This window comes from Mesoplodon densirostris, chromosome 1 (genome assembly GCF_025265405.1).
Source record: "Mesoplodon densirostris isolate mMesDen1 chromosome 1, mMesDen1 primary haplotype, whole genome shotgun sequence".
NCBI classification, from domain to species: Eukaryota; Metazoa; Chordata; class Mammalia; order Artiodactyla; family Ziphiidae; genus Mesoplodon; species Mesoplodon densirostris.
In genome coordinates this window covers 177483112-177493672 of record NC_082661.1, presented here as the reverse complement: position 1 = coordinate 177493672, position 10561 = coordinate 177483112, and positions in this window count along the sequence as shown.

Sequence of the window (10561 nt, the reverse complement as noted above, 5' to 3'; positions counted from 1 at the left end):
ATCTTCTCTGGCTGCCACCGCAGCCCTAGGGAGGGGCCCCCCAGACCCATCAAACTCAGATAAGGCTCAGGAGGATGCAGAATTGGGCAGCAGGGACCCGCAAGTTACTGGATGCCAACTCTGACCACCACTGCATCTGACTCTCGGAGAACTTGATGGATATAAAATTTTTAGACCCTCTAAATGGTGCTAATGAAATAAAACAAAAGACACTGTAAGTCCTATAAACAGACCTCAAAATATTATCTGAAGATTTTTTTCTTTAATCATACCCCAAAGATCAGACAAACGTGAAATAACTAGCATTCGAATTTTAAATCCTCTTTCTTGCCAGCTTGTCTCTCTGAACAAGTGACTGGCATCCAGCAGGGCTGAAGTGACCATCAGCTGCTACATGGCTGGGGAGCAGAGGCCACCCTGGGGGCAGACCCTCTGGCAGGGACTCAGGGCGAAGGGAGTGGCTTCCTGGCAGCCTGTTTGCCTGCAGATCTACGTGCAGAAGGGAGCGTGGGTCTACCACCAGTGTCCTGATAAGGCTACGTCTGTTGTTGCCCCAGTTCTCCAAGGGGAGATCCCACCCTTCACCTCCTGCCCTTGGCCATGGATTATTTTTATCTATCCCAGTCACCAGTTAGCCTGGCAGCCCTGTCATCTGGGAGCCTGGCCACCTCTGTACTACAATTCCCCAGCAGACACTTAGACCTCAGGATGGCCCCTTCCACTCACACTTTGGTGATGCTCTATGGCCAGAAGTCTCTTTTGCAGATTAGGGTCAAGACTTGGGGCTGTGGAGTCAAAACTGGGGCAGGGTGGAGGTTGGGCCTCTGGATTTTCTGCACCCCCTCTTCTCCACCATTAAATTGGGCTTGGACATCTTGGGAATAGGAGTGTGCCTTCTCTTCTCACAGGTGAAGGACTGGTGCTGACTGTGGGGCTGGATGGAACCGCACAGGGTCACTCAGGCGCAGAGTAACCTTTGGTAACACGCTTGCGCATTCCTCCCTGCCTGGGGCATGTTCGCTTGCAAAGAGGCTGCTTTTCCGGGAGGCCTGGCCTGGCAGCCGGGATGTGGCTGCTCTCCTGCCTGAAAGATGACTCCAGGGCCCCTTTGGGCCCTTTTATGTGCCTGTCATGTTATTTCACTATAATTTAATTTCCATCATGCCCCTCCACTAACTCCTCAGGAAGAAGGAACCTAGGATGTCACTGAGGACTTACAGAACACCCAACACTGTTGAGGTTGTTTTATTTTGGGTTTTTCGGGGCAGATTTACACTTATTTAATGAGTATTAATACATCAATATACACAGAAACCTTAATGAAAAAGAAAAAAAGGAAATAAAATCAGAAACTGGATGAACTCATTTGCTACACTGTCTTTCCCCGACACACATCACTGACAGCGAGTCTTTGGTTAAAAAATATGCCTTTTTTTCTGGCATCACTTACTCTGGACAGTAAAGGTTTTTGTGATGTTATGGGATCCCACAACATTCTTGGGAGGTGGGCATGCTTCAGTCCAGGTTACGGATGAGGAAACTGAGGCTCAGATTTGGGCTAGAAGCTTTACCCAGGCCAGAGCTCCTTCTCTGGACACATTATTTTAAGTAATCTCCCCTGGGAGAATCCTTCTCTGTGCTTTGCCCTGCATTATATTTTTTCAAAGCACTAACCTCTACCTGGTATGCCTAAATGGATATCATACCACACTCCATTGCGTTCCATTATATTATTTGATTTTTCGTGGCCTGTGTCTCTCCTGCACCCTAAGCCCCCTGAAAATAGGGAGCTAGGTGGCTGTGATCACAGCTGAATCCCCACACCTAGAATGGGAAGGGCCCACCGGGGCGCTCAACAAATTTTGTTCAATAAATTCAAGGGTGAAAGCCTAGATTCAGACCCAGATCTGCCTGATTCCAAAACAGGTGCTTTTTCCAACCCACCATCCTGCCAAAGAAACCGAGGCTCATCGAGATTATGTATTAGTTGAAGCCAGCTAGAGGCTGAGCTCAGGATTTGAACCAGGTCCTCCAGTCCCAAGCTCTCCTGGTAGAGTCTCTAGTAGGAGGGGCTACAAAAGTGTTTGCTAACCACCTCTGTTCCTTCCTCCCACCTCCTGCCTGGAAAGTTTCAAGCAAAGGGATTTGAGGGGTTGGCAGGTATCTGCAGTGTTCCTGAGCGTGGCAGCAGAGGCCATTCAAAGTGCTCCAGTGGGATGGGAGTTACTAATCTGTCTGCCCCCTGTATAAACCCCTTCCCTCCACAGCCAAGGAGGCATATGCTTGGGCAGCTTAGACCCAAGGCAGATATCCCATTGCCAGGCCTCTAATAAGAGTCAGATGGTCCTTTGTGCTATTCAGCTGACCCCCCACCCCCATAGGCATTCTCATCACCATGGAAACTGGGCCCCTTCACTTCCTTCTGAAGGCATCTTTGGACAGCATCCCATCAGCCCACAAGCCCCCACTGCCTAAGCCGGCCCTGGAGAGAGATTCCAAGTGGGCTGAGGCCTCCAGGGCTTTAGGGCTGACCTGCTGACCCAGTTTCTGACCAAGATCCCCCAAAAGGAGAGAAGGCCAGGCATCGGCTCATTCGGCAGCAATGTGTGGGTGGCTGGAACATTGTGCTCAAGGCTGGGAAACGGAGGACAGCAGAGCTTCTGATCCAGAACACATGGGGCCTGACCATCAAGGGATTTTCCCTCCTCTGTATCCCTCACATAATGACAGCAGTAACAAGCACTACCACACTCTGTGCCAGGTACTATGCTAAGCACTTATGCTGCAGTTTGCTATTGGCCCATCTTACAGATGAGGAAACTGAGGCTCAGAAAGGTCACACAGCCAGCAGGTAGCAGAACTGATTGCCTTGCTCTGGAATGCTTAATGCACATCTGTCTTGTCACCAGCACGTAAGCTCCCCAGCAAGGAGAGTGCATCAGTTTTACCTCTGTCTCCCTAGCACTGAGCATAGGGTTGGACACGTAATGGTAAATATTTGTTCAATAAACTAATGGGTAATTATAAATTGCAAAGCTGTTTTCCAATATATATTATATATTTTTGCTCTTCTTTTTTCCCTACTCTTGACTTCTCCCCAACCTTTTTTTTTTTTTTTTTCATTTATTTTGGCTGCACCGGGTCTTCGTTGTGGCATGCGGGATCTACGTTGCAGCATGTGGACTCTTAGTTGCGGCATGCATGTGGGATCTAGTTCCCCGACCAGGGATTGAACCCGGGCCCCCCGCACTGGGAGCGCAGAGTCTTACCCACCGAACCACCAGGGAAGTCCCTCCCCAATCATTTTTAAACATTTTTTTCTTCCAGCTTTGTTGACATACAGCACTGTATAAGTTTAGGGTGTACAGCATAATGGTTTGATTTACCTACATCATGAAGTGATTATCACAAGTTTAGGGGACATCCATCATCTCATATAGACACAAAATTAAAGAAGGAAAAAATAATTTTTTTCTTATGCTGAGAACTGTTAGGGTTTACTCTTAACAACTTTCATATATCATATACAGCAGTGTTAATTATATTTATCATGTTGTCCATGACATCCCTTTTTCCCTGATAATTAAGCCGAGTTTCCCTCACACCTCAAAAGGCTTTGGAATCCGTAGGCCCACTAAGGGTGGAGGTGTAGGGCCACTGCCTCCAAGATGCAGCTGAGTATAATGGATAAGAATGCAGTCATTAGAGCCAGACTGTGTGGGTCTGAATCCTGGTTCTGCTATTGACTACTTGGGTGACCTCTGTGAGCATCAGTTTTCTCACCTGTAAAATGGGGATAATGGTGGTGGTGTGATGTTAATGAGGATGGGGTGTGAGATACCTCTCAGGCACACTTCAGATGCTCTTGGCCTCTTCTGTTATTCATTCTACCACTGAGGTGGCAACTAGCTCTGCAGGGACTGTGACCAGCTTCTCTGGGGTGTAACCTGACAGCGCCTGGCCTCATGTCCATGCTGCACACCTCCGACCTCTTGTCCTGGGGCTTCCCTGAGGGCACTGAAGCATGGGATGCCAAGGGCTCTGCTTGGTGTCCACTCTTGCATAGCTGTGTGTGTGTGTGTAGCCCCTTGGGGTGGACATTGGCCAATGGGAGACAGGAGCTGGTGGATAAATTCTTCCTTCTATTCTCCCTGGTCCAACTGTCCTGAGGTGCATTTTATATGCCTTCTTGAAGGATACCCCTACCCCGGGGATAGAGCATTCATTCAAGAGCACCTAGAGGCAGCCAGGTGGGCCACACACCTTGGCTTCAACTCTGCCTCCTCCCCTGCTTCACTCCTGTCCCTCCCTCCCACCTGCCCCCTAGGGTCTCTCTTCCTAACAAAGCAGTAGGCATCAGCTCTTAGCCTCAGGCTTTGCTTTCTAGGAATCCAGACAAGACAACAGTTATCTCCCTCTAAGGGTGTTGGAGGATGGAGGGAAGAAAAATGGCCCACCGAAATGAGAAGGAAGGCATCTTCGGACGGAAAAATGAGGCAGGCAGCTCCATCTAACCAATGGATCCGTTTATTACAAGATAACTTACTCTCAGGGTGGGATCGGGCAGACAATGACCTGGAAGCATTCGAGGCTGCACTCTGCACCGCCAAGGGGCCATTCAGACAATTTTAGAGTTAGCCTAGGGTATGGGGGTACATGCTTGGAAACAGGACGTGCATTCCTAAGTCAAGATTTATGAATGGGTAACTAGTCTCGTGGGTGCAGGGAATAGGCAGTAAAGGTCTTCATCATTGTTTGGGGACTAACAGAGCATAGAGGTCACCTGGTCCAAATGATTATTAAACAACATCTATTAACTACAAAGCCCTTGAAGTGATTTAGTGCATAGTACAGTCCAGGGTAGCGTCAGTGGAAGGACAGGAGAAACCGAACAGGCCCAAGACAGCGTCAGTTATGCTAACAGCCATACGAAGGGTTTGTGCAAAGATGAAATTTGCTCATTAATGTCAAGGGCTTGGATCAGGGTCTGGCATCAGTGGGCTAATCCTTCTCCCTTTTCCCCCACATCCAATCAGTCAGGAGGCCCTCTCACTCCATCTCCTAAACAAACCTTGACGAGGTCCACCACCTCCATCCCCACTGACACCGCCTGTCCAGGCCACCCCCAGCTCCTTGCCTGGATGCTCGCTGCCAAACCCTCCTTTAATCTGCATCCACAGTGACCTTCCTAAGGAACAAATCTGGTTGTGCCACTCTTCTGCTTGAAACCCTGCCATTTCTCCCTATTACTCCTTAAAGAAGGCGCAAGCTCCAAACTATAATTCAAAAAGAAATATGCACCCCAATGTTCACAGCAGCCCTATTCCCCATAGCCAAGACATGGAAACAACCTAAATGTCCATTGACAGAGGAATGGATAAAGAAGATGTGGTACATATATACAATGGAATATTACTTAGCCATAAACAAGAATGCAATAATGCCATTTGCAGCAACATGGAAGCCACTAGAGATTAGCATACTAAGTATGAAGTAAATCAGAGGAAATCAAATACCATATGATATCACTTATGTGTGGAATCTAAAATATGATACAAATGAACTTATTTACAAAACAGAAACAGACTCACAGACATAGAAAACATGGTTACCAAAGGGGAAAGCGGGGGTTGCGGGGAGGGATAAATGAGGAGTATGGGATTAACAGATACACACCACTATATATAAAATAGACAAGCAATAAGGATTTAGTGTATAGCACAGGGAACTATATTCAATACTTTGTAATGAACTATAATGGGAAGAATATGAAAAAGAATATATATATAGATAGATTCTGGTGTACAGCCAAGTGATTCAGATATATATACATATATATATATATATATATATATATGTATACACACATATATATATCTGAATCACTTGGCTGTACACCAGAATCTAACACATTATAAATCAACTATACTTCAATTAAAAAAAAAAAAAAAAAAAAGAATGTACAAACTCTGTAGTATAGGGATAACCCTCCAGGCTCCTCCCTGAACACGCCCACCCCACCTGGGCTCCCAGCAGGTTTCCCTTCCCTTCAGCTGCTCCCTCACTTGGTCTCTCTGCCAGAAGGGTCTCTGTGTGTCCCGTTCCCCTCTTCATCTGGCTGATATCAAGTACTGGCAGAAATAGGGAGACTTTCGTTGAACTTTTTATTGAAGAAATTTTCAAAAATGTACAAAATAGAATGACTAGTATAATGAACCATCTTCAACAATTATCAATACATGGCCAATCATGTTCCATCTATACTCCACCCCCCACTCCTTCCTCCTCTTCAGATTATTTGGAAGGAAATCCCACGTATCATGCCTATCATGTCATCTGTTACTATTGGTATTTCACTATGTAACTCTATAAGAACTCTTCTTTATAAAAATAGTACCACAATACTATTATCACATCTATACAGTTTAACAATACGCCCTTAAACCATCAACTATGCCATCAGAGTTTACATTTCACCAACTATTTTATAAAATTTGTAGGAAGACAGTTTGTTTGTTTGAATCAGGATCCAAATGAAGTCCATATATTGTCTTTGATTCATATGCCTTTAGGTTGCTGTTTTTTCTTTAATTTCTTTTAATTTATGTTTCCTATCCACCTCTTATTTTTCTCTTTGCAATTTTCACTTGGTTGTTATTGAAAAACTTGTGTCTTTCATCTGCAGAACTTCCCACAATCTGGATTGCGTCAGTGTTGAGGGTATCATTTTAACAACGTTCCTTTGTCCCTTGTATTTCCTTGAATTGGTAGTTAGATTATAGGCTTGATTGGATCCAAGTTCATTTCTACTCCTCTTCCTCCTCCTCCTCTTCTGCTTCTTTTTCTGGACAATTCTATTTAATAGGTGATATTTTATTCTTCCATCAGGGGATGCACAATGTCTGATGATCTCTCTTTTTGTGATATTAGCAGCCACAGGTGATCAGTGCCTGGATCCTTTAACTCATTAGGGATGTAAAATGGTGACATTCAATTCTATGATTCCTTACTTGATTATTAGCTAGGACATTTCACAAGATTTAATGTAAAGGATTCACCAGTCTTTTTGGCTTTTTGAAGCCTGGATTACCCAGGAAGGGCTCAAGGGAAAAATACTTCTTGTGTCCTTCCACGTTCCTAACAGTTTGGCTTTTATACTTGAAGGTCAGTTTCACTCGGTATAAAATCCTTTGTTCACATTTCCTGAAATACGTCAGTACATTGTCTTGTGACATAAATCATTGCTGTTGAAAAGTCAGATGACAACTTGTTTTTCTTTCCTTCATAAGTGATTTGCAGATGTAGAGAACAAATGTATGGACACCAAGGGAGGAAAGTGGCGAGGGTGGTGGTGGTGGTGTGATGAATTGGGGGATTGGGATTGACATCTATACACTAATATGTATGAAATGGATAACTAATAAGAACCTGTTGTATAAAAAAATAAATAAAATTCAAAAATTCAAAAAAAATAAGTGATTTGTCTTTTTGCTTTTATTCTATTTTTTTTTTCCTTTAAAGCCCAATAGTTTTCCTAGACATAAGTCTCAGGGTTGACTCACCCAGGTATACAGATGCTTCTTCCAAATGAAATTTCAGGCCATGCTCTCTGTGAGGAACATCTCCTTGAATTATAGTTTTTAATACTTTTTCTGTTCCACTGTTTTGCTTTTCTTCAGGTTTCTTCATGGATTCCTATTACACGTACGTTCACTCTTCTTTTTCTATATTTTCTCTGTTCTATCACTCTCGAATATTTTTATCTCTTTATCTTTGCCCTCCTTTCTATCTTAGCTTTCTTTGAAAATATTCTCTATTATGGTTATTCTCTCTTCTGTTCCTTTTCGTTTCATCTTCATTTCTGAAATGGTTTCTTGTTCTATATAGTTAGTTATTTTCTGACTTTATCATCATTCTTTTCAAAACTTTCTTCTTTTTTCCCTAATCACCTGACTTCTGAGCTCATCCAGTTTTGATTTATATAGTTTCATAATTTCTATCATTTAAAATTTTTCTCTAATTTTTTTTGAAATGTTTTCATCTCTTTTGTGGACATGTTTTCCTGGCATGCTTTTATTATTTGTAGGAATGTTATTTTGCAACTCATTCTCCTTTTTCTCATAATTTTACACAGGATTCAACCTTGATGCTTTTCTGATGCTCCTTTTTAAAGTAAAGTGAATTTTCCAGTATTTTTAGGGGACATCAGGTGAGTAAGGATAGTTTTCTAACTTCATAGGTCTTGAGCTCCTCATTCTGTTGAGTTTACAAAGTGATTGTTCTAATTACTATTGCTGCAAAACACATCACCCCAAATTTAGTGTATAAAACAACAACAATTTTATTGTGTTCACAGTTTCTGTGGGCCAGACATTCAGAAAGAATACGGTCAGGATGGCATGTCTCTGCATCATGATGCCTGGTCTCGCAGGTGGAAGACTAAGTGGAGATGACTTGAAAGTGCTGGGGCCACAGCTCATTCACTCATATGTCTGGTGCTGGATGCCAGCTGTCTGGTAGAATACCTACCTGTGATCTCTTCATGTGGCTTGTTGGGCTTCCTCACAGCATGGTGGTTGATTTCCAAGAGTGAACAATTTAAGCAAGAAGGTGGACATACATGGCATTTGGACAGTCTTGAAAGCCACATGCCTCTACTTTCACGGTACTCTATGTGTCAAGCCAGTCACAAAGTTCCAGCCAGGTACATAGGTCCCACAATTAAAGGGACAAAAGTCAAGGCCACATTGTAAGAAGGGCATGTGGGGGACTTCCCTGGTGGCACAGTGGTTAAGACTCCGCGCTCCCAATGCAGGGGACCTCGGTTCGATCCCTGATCAGGGAACTAGATCTCACATGCATGCCACAACTAATAGTTTGCATGCCACAACTAAGGAGCCCATGAGCCACAACTAAGGAGCCCACCTGCCACAACTAAGACCCAGCAGAACCAAATAAATAAATAAATATTTTTAAAAAAGAAGGGGGTTTCCCCGGTGGCGCAGTGGTTAAGAATCCGCCTGTTAATGGGTTCAAGCCCTGGTCCAGGAAGATCTCACGTGCCATGGAGCAACTAAGCCCATGCGCCACAACTACTGGAGCCTGCGCTCTAGAGCCCGCGCTCTAGGTCCCGTGACACAACTACTGAGCCCGCATGCCGCAACTACTGATGCTCTGCAACAAGAGAAGCCACCGCAATGAGAAGCGTGTGTGCACCGCAACGAAGAGTAGCCCCTACTCGCCGCAACTAGAGAAAGCCCGTACGCAGCAACGAAGACTCAATGCAGCCAAAAATAAATTAATTTAAAAGAAAAAAGAAGGCCATGTGGGATGAGGAGATAATTTTTGCAGCCATCTTCAGAAAATAAAATCTGCCTCAGTGATTTATATATGTTTGTGTGTATATATAATATATATGTATGTACACATACACATGACTTTGTACTTCTTGAGATCCCTTGATCCTCCATCCTCCAACCCCACGTTTGCCTGGAGCTTTTCTTTCTTTGTCCCTAGTGTGCCTGTCCTGATTAGTTTGGATTCTACTCTCCAAGTCCCAGTGTGGGACTTTGTCATTAAAAAGAGCTCCAGTCTATTAGTTTCAGGAGTGTATAGGGGAAGCAAAAGTGAGTTTATGGGACCCAGATGGCTCTAGCACCATCAGACCTCACTGGTTCCCTGGCACTTATATACAAATTGGATACCGCAGAAGTATTTTCTAGTTTTAGCTGCTTTTGAATTGGCCTGCCATGCTTTTGAGTTGAAGTTGGTGATTTGGGAATTTAACTGTTCTCAGGACCATCAGAAGTCCAGGTGTCTTACTTCTGCATTCTCCTACACAGAAACCAGTATCACATGAGTCTAGTAACTATGGTTTGTCCCCACTCAATTGGTATTTTGAGCTTGTGGGTTTAATTTGTCACCCAGTTTTGTTGTAGAAATTGTCTGTGGCTCTTCTGATTTTTTTTTATTCTAGTTAGGTTTTCTTGGGGGGGGGGGTGGGGTCATATTAGTCTGTTAGGTCTGTCATAACAAAATACCACAGGCCAGGTGGCTCAAACAACAGAAATTTATTTTCTCACAGTTTGGGAGGCTAAGTCGAAGATCAAGGTGCTGTCAGTGTTGGTTTCTGGTGAGACCTTTCTTCCTGGCTTATAGACAGCCACCTTCTCACTGTGTCCTCACATGGCCTGCCCTCTGTGAGCACATGGAGAGAGGGAATGAGATCTCTGGTGTCTCTTCCTCTTCTAAAGACACCCATGCTTTTAGATTAGACCCCTTATGAACTCAATGACATTTAATTACACTTTAAGGCCCTAACTCCAAATACAGTCACTTTGGGGGCTAGAGCTTCAACATACGGATTGTGGGGGGACAGTGTTCAGTCCATAACAGGGGGAACTTGTGGAGAGGCTAGAACTACACTCTGCCATCTTCCCAGAATAAGAGAGGCTTTGGCTGTAGTCCGTACAGGCCAGTGACCCAGGAGAGGGAGCGGAGTGGAGGAGGGTGGGGAGCGCTCTGGAGGTGAAGGGAAGATGCCATCCAGCACTTGACAAAG